Genomic DNA, 11,134 nt, shown 5'->3' with positions numbered 1-11,134 from the left:
AGTAACTAAAATCATACATACAAAGTAACAAAAGCAAATGAACAACTAACGACTGGGAGCAGGTGCACCGGTAGGGTAAGCGTCCTCTGCTTTTCTAGAAACACCCGCCGAGTTGCTCATAAAAAGTCAAGTCCGGTGTAGTCGAAAGAGGAAAGGAAAACTATGACATGTTGAACAAATCAGTTTTGATAGCGCAGATTGAAACACCGTAACGATCCACGAGTTTATGATGACGACCATAAAACTTTTGTAGTGATGACTTCAATCTTGTAGCAACATAGCCCTGATCCAGAAGACTATTTGATAGAATTCTAGCGTGATACAAAATGTCTGCATAGTTTCGGCAAGCTCTGGCATAACTTATCAGTTGTAATATGAACAATCCATACGCAGGTGCTGAAGCGATGTTGTCACAGATGAAGGAAATTTGACAATTCTGAATGAAAAGTCATCACGTTTGTCGTAATTTTTGTTCAATAGTTTTCCTTTACTGTCGATTTCAAAGTGTAAGTCAAGGCATGAGGCTGACTTCACAGTGTCTGTAGTATCCTTTATCTTTAGTTCTTTTGAGTAGATGCGATTTATCAAATCCCCAAAATTAGAATTGTTTAAAGATAACATGTCATCTATATAGCGGAAACTGAGATTAAAGGATCTAGCCAAACAATATTCTTTCTTTTGGATCAAATCAGCTATAAAATCAACTTCATAAGAATGAAGGAAAAGATCAGCAAGTACAGGAGCACAATTTGTTCCTATTGGAATGCCGACCGTTTGCTGAAAAACGCGTCCCCCACACTGGACGCTGTCGATTACAAATTCCAGCATTTTGTAAACATCTTCTTCTGTATATTTGGAAGATGAATTTGGAATTATTTCTTACAAAGTATGAGGAATCTCTACCAAGAACTAAATGCAGAAAAAGGCAGTTACAAGGATCTGTTTAATGGTCATTGGTTTTACCATCAACATAGTATTAGTACAACTAAATAAATAAGATATTTATATGAAACCACACAGTTAAGTTTACATGTAAATATCAAACTTTAGTATTAATATAATGCTATTTTTATTAAATTGTTATGTATTAAATACACACTGCAACACTTGTCATTGTTATGTAAAGGATAATATTCCAAATATAAAACGGATGACATGTAAGTAGATAGTGTAATCAATTGTTTGTCCTTATCAAGCTAGCATTGAGCAGTATTATATACACTTAGTTTCAACACTGTATCAAGTTACTCATACATTAAATAATAGCATGGCGAGATAGTCAAACACATTGCATTTAATGTACATAAAGGCTAAGGTATTTCGGGTAACAATTGATGCGAAGTGAATTTTACAACTCCTTTAATTTACCCCTAAACAAAATCAATAAGGTCTGTCCATGTACAAGATGGCAGATACACGGATCAAAGTTCACCAGAATTGTCGTATGGCTTTCACAAATATATGATGTAATGTTCCAGTGCTTATATCTAGTTTGTAATCATGTTCTTTCCTATTCTATTTATTCGAACATTTTTAGAACAGTACTAATTGACTTTAAAACATACCTTATTAAAATAATATTGATTTTGCATATGTATTAAAAGCATTGCTTTTGTATGTTATCTGCCTCTCTCTAAAGCAATAACATTTAAGAAGGGCAGTTAACATATTATCGGTCATCTTGTGACCTTGACTGTCGTTACTCCCGCACAACTGTTCAAAACGTTACTCTGTTTATTGGTGACTTTACCGTCGATTCGACGTTAAATCGAAAGTTGAAATGCGGATTGTGCTTTTAGTATCACGGTAGTAGCACGGGATGAAAATATAAGACAGTAAGAACAATGGTAAAATGATTAATTTCATTTGGTGCCATATTGTCATATTTGAGAGCGATGCTGCTTTCAAGCAAACTTACATGAAAGAAAGGCATAAAGATACAAAAGAATAAGCCACACACTTTATCATCTACTTTCTATGATTTTTCTTTCTTATTAAAAACAAGAGGCTCCCACAATCCTTAATCGCTCACCTAGTAAAGTTTGTATTTCAAGAGCAATAATTTTAACAAGGAGTCGTCCAACAATTTTGACTCAAAAAAGACCTCGGTAGGACTGTCATTAGGATCATTTCAGAGGTTGAAAGTTTCTATCTATTTAAAACTGTAAAACAAAATAAAAGATAAAAACATTTCATCTTTCAAGGGCAATAACTCTTAGAAGGAGTCAAAGTTGACCCCTGAAGACTTTTGAAGGTCTTATAATAAGGGTCATTTCAGCAATTGAAATAATCCTGTTAAAACTAACTGTTTTTGAGATATATGCGAAAAACTACTGTCTAACCACTTTGTTCTATTTATTTTAGTAACGGTGGCCATGTTTTTTGACGGATCAAAAATCCCCAAATCAGTTCTATGAAGAATACCCCAAGGAATATTCATACCAAGTTTGGTTCCAATTGGACAAGTAGTGTCAAAGGAGAATAGTTTTGAAAAAACGACGACTCCCGACGACGACGTCGACGAAGGACGCCAAGTGATGGCAATAGCTCACATGGCTTTTTTATTGTTGCCTTTGTGATCATCCCTTTCGCGAAAACCCTGGATATAAAAACATAGATATGTTATCATTGTTAAGAAATCAGGCTATTCAGCAGATATTTATTATATACTTTGAACAACGGGACTGTTACAAAAATGAAGTATCCCTAATTGCACAAAATTAAACAAATGGAAAATCAAGATACATATTAAAACAAGGAATAAAGTATTAATGTAAAATTAAAATAAAAATGAAATTTGATATTCAGAAATAATGTTAATACGATATCAACTTATCTTTATACTTGTTCTATCTCAGCCTTTCAAACAATGATTTTAACATATGTTCTCTATTACTTATGTACATGTTTTACCATTATCGTATAGGATTTCTATTTTTTTGTCGATATGTCTATGGTGTATTATGTTTTGTGTTATAGGATACGAACACTGTTTTGAAACTTTATTCCATAAACTTAGGCGCACACGAAATTCGTAACAGGAGCTTACACATAATGTGAAAGCAGGAATTATTGTTGGGGATATTTAGTTCGTTTATTTCGTGGGAAGAACGAATCCACGAAAACAAGTCCCCACGATAAAAATTATCTCCAAATATATATTTCAAATAAAACATATGAATGGATGTGAATATATTTCTTCGAATTCTTCTAGATCATTTTTGGTACAAAAAACATAAAAAACGACGTCTATTGGACTTTTTTTTTATATGCTTACAGCACTCGAATTCCTGTTTGACAATATTTGTGTACGCTTTGACGAAACCGTTTATCATCAAGTTATTGGAATTCCCATGAGGATCAATTGTGCAACACTTATTGCGGGCCTCTTCATGTACTGTTACGAATCACAATTACATGGCTAGAATAAATAAAGACCCTCCCAATAAACATTTGGTGAAAAATTCAATAACACATTCCATTCAGATATTTGGACAATATTTTGGTTGTAAACAACGAAGACTTTAATATTTCTACTAAAGATATATAACCTTTAGAACTATCTTTGAAAAAGGAATGTCCTTTTCTTGATCGTAGTATTGATATCCACAAGGGTTAACTTAATACCAACATTTACTATTAAAGGGATGATTGTTCTTTCTGTATTGTAATCTATCCGTTTTTAGATACAATTTATGACAATCATATGGTGTTTACATAGAGATATTATTACATCAAAGTTTTTGATATCTCAAGATCGGGAAAAAATATACAAGGAACTTACTTCCAAATACAGATGTACTGGTAAAGGACTATTACGTGCAGGTATCTCCAACACTTTGTTTTACAGTAATATATTATAAAAAGCACGGAAAGCTCTTTTAAACCAATAAATAAACTTCACCATTGAATAGGCTTATTCGTAGGGGATAAAGTTATGACATTGTTGTCAAATCGCTAAGGATAGCATTTTTGTATCAACATTGATTCCTTCATTAGGTATTTACAATGAAAATTAAAACACTAAATCAGTTTTTGGCTCAACATGGGTTGTTCCATTATTGTAGGACATATGATGTACCGTGATTGTCAACCCTGCATGGCAAGAATCGGAATTGATATAACATACGATGAGAACATAACTTTTTGTAGGTTTAAACTTGTCTGGAGCTGGCATATCATGCTACTAGTCCTCAGTTTGTTCATTAGTGCAATTTATATTCAATTCCTTTATTTCCTTTGTTACAAGGAACTAGGGCGTTTTTGGACTGATTTTAAGGTGTGTTTAATTGTTTAATATTGTTTCCAAAGTGGCCAGATTTTGAAAGGGGAGGATTGTGATTACGCCAAAATACTTTATTCCCAGCGCATTTATTTCGCCTGTGACAAGTCAGGAATTTCTGGCCTCTCTATAGTTTGATTCGTTTTCAACTCAAGTTTTTTCTATGTTACTTGAGCATATCTGTGTATAATGATGTTTTGTCGTTCATTGAAGTTCAGTGGGTGGCTTGGGCTGACATTCTCATCCCGGTGGAGTTTTTGTAATTTACACCATACATATTTATGTTATGTATATAAAATTACTTATTTTAATTATATTCCCTCAAAACACGCTGCCGTAATTTACTTCACCTACTGTGGTAGAAAGTGGATTAAACAATAACGGGAGTGCCAAGCTGTCCTCGAGCCTTTTGTCATCTAATTAGCAGATAAAGCATTATTTGCAAAGGTGAAAACAAATCCACTTAATTATCTGTTTGCAGATGTCAAAACAAATGAGCTTGGCATATTCAAAATATCTTTGTCATCAACTGTGACGGTGTCGGAGCCGATGTCATCTTTTCAGTAAAACCTTTGATTTGCACAATAACCGGAAACAGTAGGAAACGTATATATTTTAAATAAAAGGAATCGTATTATTTTAATTGATGAACTTTGTACCAGCAAAACATACTGAATTCCTTTCCTCGTTTGTCTACCCCGGACTTGACTTTTTATGAGCAACTCGGCGGGTGTTTGTAGAAAAGCAGAGGACGCTTACCCTACCGGTGCACCTGGTCCATGCTCTAAGTTTTTAATGGAGTCCGAGTTGCTCATTTACTTTTGTTACATTGTATGTATTATTTTAGTTACTGTATGTTCTTTGTTGTGTATGTCTGTTTTCAATGTCTGGTCTTTGTCCCTGGATTGCATTTTTTTTATTTCCGCTATAACTTTGGTTCCCTTGATTACTCTTTCAAACGAGCCTACAATATGTCTTGCCAAATGAGAATGGGCATTGTGCACTTTATACGAAGAACACGGGAAATCAAAATGCTTGAATCAGTAGCGCATTTCAATGAACAAAATAAATCGAAAATCCACTAAATTTTGTCACCACGAAATTAGTTTCGAAGACAAAACCATGAAATTTTATCCCGACGAAAATAAATTATTGTTCTGTTTACAGTTCAAATATAGATGACGTGTATATTTAGAAAATAGTATAAGGTATAGCTTCCAGGTTAGTGTTGTTAAAACAAATTGCGCTTGGGTCGACAATTCACTGGATACCTCATATCTAAAGTTTGATCAATAAAGTTTGAAACACAGCTAAACTGATTTCATTATTATTTTAATCTTTTAATCTTGAATAATATACCTTGCAGTTCTTGAGATGTATTTTTTCATGACTTGTCAACTGGTGATAAGTAGCATACAATATAAATTCGTCATAATAAAGAAAAGTATTAAGTGTTAAGTGCTATCATGTTTACCAAAACGGTAACAAAACATAAAACAACATAATATTGTTATAATTCTACATAAAATTGATGAAATTAATGATATCGGCATCATGGCTTAGAATAAAAGGACGAAGAAACAACTGTAATCATAGTAATTTTAAACTTTCAATAAATTTGTTAATGTGAACAGTTAGAAAAAAGTCACGTCAGTTGTAACTTCAAATTGTTCATAATTGCAAGTTTGCAGACAAGCCAACTCTCGTTAAAACAATGATAAAAAAGTAAAAACAAATGTGGTCCCAATAATTCCACAGAAAAAGAAGGATAATTCATGTCTATGTCTTGTGATATTTTGGTAACATTTTACACCCTCCATTTAGTAATGTCACTTTTAGGGTCTCCCTACCAAATACGATGTATGTGGTTTACCATCTATGTTCCTAAACTCCATACGAAAAAGCTGCAAAGCTGAATCTGCAAGACGTACGTACCACCAAACCTCTTTCAAAAGTGTTAACTTTCATATTAACAGCTGTCAAAGAGAGTCCCCGGTCCTATCACTTGTTACTCCTGTAGTGGTATTCTGAAAAATTCGAAAGACTTTCTGGAAAAACTCAATTCAACATAATTATCAGAATACAATAGCATTAAAGCCAATGACGTATCAACTATTTATTCTTCTATTTCCCATACTAAGTCACAATCCCGACTCAACAACATCATGAAATCATTGTAACCCCCAAAAAGGTAATACACATATATACAAATATGTAGTTCTTGGTAGAGATTCCTCATACTTTGTAAAAATGATTCAAAATCATCCTTCAAATATACCGAAAATGCTTTCAAAATGCTGGAATTTTTTGTCGACAACATATTTGTCTAGTGTAGTGGACGCGTTTTTCAACAAACGGTCGGCATTCCAATGTGAACAAATTGTGCCCCTCTATTTGTTGACCTAATCGTTTCACTCTTATGCGACTGACTTTATAGCTTATCTGATCCAAAAGAAAGAATATCGTTTAGCTAGATCCTTTAAACTCGGTTTCCCCTACACAGATGACGTATTATCGTTAAACAATCCTAGTTTCAGTGATTTCATTCATCGCATCTACCCAAAATAACTTCAGACAAAGGATACTACAGACAATGTGAAGTCAGTCTTATATCTTGACCATCACTAAATAATCGGTGGTAAAGCAAAACTTTTGACCAAACTATAAGACAAATGCGATGACTTTTCATTTCGTATTTTCAACTTTCCTTTCATCTATGACAACATCCCTTCAGCAATTGCGTATTCATATCACAACTGATACTTTATATCACAGTTTCTGTACCTTCGCAAACTTACTGTATCGCTCTAGACTTCTTACAATTAGGCTACTGGAATAGGGTTATTTTGCTACAAGATAGAAGTCATCATTACAGAAGTTTTATAGTCGTCATCATGAACTCGTGGATCGTTGAAGTGTGTACATCTGCACCATGAAAACCGCTTTGTTCAACAAGTCATAGTTTTTCTTTCCTCTTTCGTTTTCTTTTTTATGAGCAACTCGTTGGATGTTTCTAGAAAAGCAGAAGACGCTTACCCTACCGGGGTGTCTGGTCCATGCTCCAAGTTTTTAGTTGATTCCGAGCATTTACTTGGGTTACTTGAAATTGTATGTACTGTTTTATTTTATGCTTTTTGTGTACGTGTCTGTTTTCCGTGTTTGGTCTTTGTCCCTAGATTACATTCGGTCTTTTGATTTCCGCTAGAGGCTTGGTTCCCTTGATTACTCTTTTACGATGACGAACCGCATTGTACCGTATCAAAATGTGGTATTAAAAATTGCAAAACATGCAACATTCTTATAACCGACCCTTACTTCTCCAGTTCCCTTACAAACAAAACCTTCCATACAAGAAGTCACGATGACTTAAGTTGCAAATCAACAAACCTAATATATGGATTAGAATGCATCTGATGTGGTTTAATATATGTCGGAGAAACGCAAGAACGATTAAATAAAAGAATGTGCTGTCATCATTCGGGAATTAACACAACCAACTTCCTGACAGTTTATCAACACTTTAATCAACAAGATCATTCAATCCTCTCAATGAAAGTTCGTATTTTAGAAAAAAAAATTTCATTCTACGAACAGTCCCATTCTAATTAAAAACTATCGTAGGGAAAGAGAGGAGTACTGGATACGCAGACTAGATACTGCAATACCTTACAGATGCAATGACAACATCAAAATTATAGGAAACCTTTCAAGCCAATATAACAATAGCATAAATGTGATGAATTTATTTGACAAAAATCCAAGACGGGAAAGTAGTCATTGCCATGGACACTATACGTCACCTAAGTTACATGATGTCTCCATAGATGGTCTCCTTCCTTTCATACAAAAACCTCTTGGACTTTATCACATTAGAACCAATCTTTATTCTATACCTCTCACTCTACTACACTCCCTTTACAAAACAAGTCTTGACACACCTGTTTCTGACCCCCACCTCATCATTATACAGACTTGTTGCCATCATTTTTTATATTGGTTCCCACAGACTCTTTAGTGCAGTTTGTGTGAAAAGTCAAGATGAAGAAAAACGAACATTTCTTCCACTACCGTTTGTCAACAAAGGTATAGATGCAAGTAATTTGGTTAACATCCTCCATCACAAAACGTTACCAACAAAATTCCCTCATATTTCAAAGACAAATTCATACCAGTTATTTCATATTCCTATACTTAACCCATCGCATCCAAAATTTTCAATCATAAAAGGCCTTTGCATAACCTCGAGATTGAGGACTTCAAGGCTAAACCACCTGACTGTTCTTGCAAAACCTCTCCAAATATGGTCCTTCTGCTCAGGTCGTTACGGGAGATTTAACCATTATCGAAAACGAATTTCTGCGTAATATCCTTTCTAAAATTCCCAAGTACTGTGAACCACAGTCCATAAATTGGAATTATAACTTTAAAGTTCTTATGGATGCCGTCAAGAACTATGCAAGAGAATGGATAAAACGAGAACAAGAAGACATTGATTCTTTGCCAGAGTGGTTAGAGGCCGTGAGGTCTTTAATTTTGAAACTAATGAAAGTGTAGTAGGTCAATGAGTGCCAAGGCTACATCAGTTTTCAAAGACCCCAAATGTAGCAAAAACATTGTCTACTATACATGACAAATATGTTGTCGTACCAGCAGACAAAGCCCAAAACAACATTGTTTTTGTCTGCAAAACGTTTTATATCCAATGTTTAGTATCAGAGGTAGACGTAGAAAATAATAGCAGTGATAAGACCTACACTGCTACTACTCTTTCCAAAGAAGAGATTGTGGAAAACCATAAATCTGTGCAATCCTCTTTTGGTCTCTCTACCAAGGACGATGATTGTGATTTACCGTCTATGTACTGGATTCCTAAACTTCACAAGAATCCATACAAACAACGTTTCATAGCTGGATTTGCAAAATGTACTACCAAACCTCTTTCAAAACTTTTAACTTCTATACTCACAACTGTCAAAGAGGGTCTGCAGTCCTACCACAACACTTGTTACTCCCGTAGTGGTATTAATTCAATGTGGATCCTGAAAAATTCGAAAGATCTTTTGGAGACAATCAGTTCAAGACTATTTTCTGAATATAATACCATTAAAACCTATGATTTTTCAACATTGTATACTTCTATTTCCCATACTCAGTTAAAATCCCGACTTAAAAACATTATACATCGTTGTTTTTCCAAAAAAGATGGTACACCTAGATGCAAATATTGTTCTTGGTAGAGATTCCTCATACTTTGTAAGAAATAATTCCAAATCAACTTCCAAATATACAGAAGAAGATGTTTACAAAATGCTGGAATTTTAAATCGACAACATATTTGTCAAGTGTGGTGGACGTGTTTTTCAACAATCGGTCAGCATTCCAATGGGAACAAATTGTGCTCCTTTACTTGCTGACCTATTCCGTCACTCTTATGAGGCTGACTTTGTAGCTGATCTGGTCAGAAAGAAAGAATATCGTTTGCTAGATCCCTCAATCTCAGTTTCCGCTTTATAGATGACGTATTATCTTTAAACAATCCTAATTTCGGGGATTTGATACATCGCATCTACCCAACAGAACTTGAGATAAAGGATACTACAGACACTGTGAAGTAAGCCTCATATCTTGACCTACACTTAGAAATCGATGGTAAAGGAAAACTATTGACCAAACTTTACGACATAGAAGTCTTATGGTCGTCATCATGAACTCTTGGATCGTTATGGTGTATCCATCAGCACCATGAAAACTGATTTATTTAACGGGTCATAGATTTCCTTTCCTTGTTTGTCTACCCGGGACTTGACATTTTATGAGCAACTCGGCGGGTGTTTCTAGAATAGCAGAGGACGCTTACCCTACCAGTGCACCTGGTCCATGCTCTCAGTTTTTAGTGGAGTCCGGGTTGCTCATTTACTTTTGTTACTTTGTATGTATGATTTTAGTTACTTTATGTTCTTTGTTGTGTATGTCTGTTTTCCATGTCTGGTCTTTGTTCCTGGATTACATTCTTTTGATTACCGTTATAACCATGGTTCCCTTGATTACTCTTCCAAAATTATGCAAATCTCAAACAGGTCTTTCCAGGAAAAGAACAATGAACCATTTGGCAGGAAACCATATATAGAAAAACAATCACGCATTTAATCTGATAAATGTATCCAGTCAGTAGAATGTCAGTTTTTAAGACATCTAACATACACAGAAGAAATAATCAAGGTGCAAATACTCGAAAATTCAGTGGAAGGGTCTTGATTTATAGAATTTTGCTTGCAAATACTTCTACATAACTAGTTTTGCAGTGACATATAGAAACCAGGAACTTTTCTCCTAATTAGCAAAATCTTTTCAAACGGCTAGAATGGAAGCATTTCGAAATCAGTAGTTTCTTTTTTTTCAATCTTCCAATAACAGTTATATTTTATCGTATACTTTTTTGTAATTAGCCTGGTGAATAAAACAAAAGCATTGACAAAGCTACAGGTTGGGGCATCAAAAGAGTTGATGAATACTCAGCTTCTGGTTATCTTAATCTACAACAGCAACATAGATTGTTCTATTTGCGCCCCGTGCAGGTCCGGGTGTTAACCGAATAGGCCTGCAGCAGCGCTACGCTTGTCGTAAAAGGCGACTAAATAGAGCTAAGAAACCTAGTCGGGGGATAGGCGCTCTGCCCCAGATGGTGGAATTGGGTACCCCTTGCATGTTATATGCTGGGGTTGTCAGGCTATAATACGGAAAACCTGACCGCAAACCATAGTGGTGCACCGTCTTGGGAAACATGCCACGTTCCTCGCACGTTAAAGAACCCTGCTGTGATATTCGATAGGAATAGGAACCTTTGCGGTCCGC

The sequence above is a fragment of the Perna viridis genome, chromosome 7 (assembly GCF_037379345.1).
Source record: "Perna viridis isolate PV_CMFRI_1.1 ecotype Kerala chromosome 7, ASM3737934v1, whole genome shotgun sequence".
Classification (NCBI taxonomy): domain Eukaryota; kingdom Metazoa; phylum Mollusca; class Bivalvia; order Mytilida; family Mytilidae; genus Perna; species Perna viridis.
The sequence above is the reverse complement of the archived record's forward strand: the minus strand, read 5'-3'. Positions refer to the sequence as shown.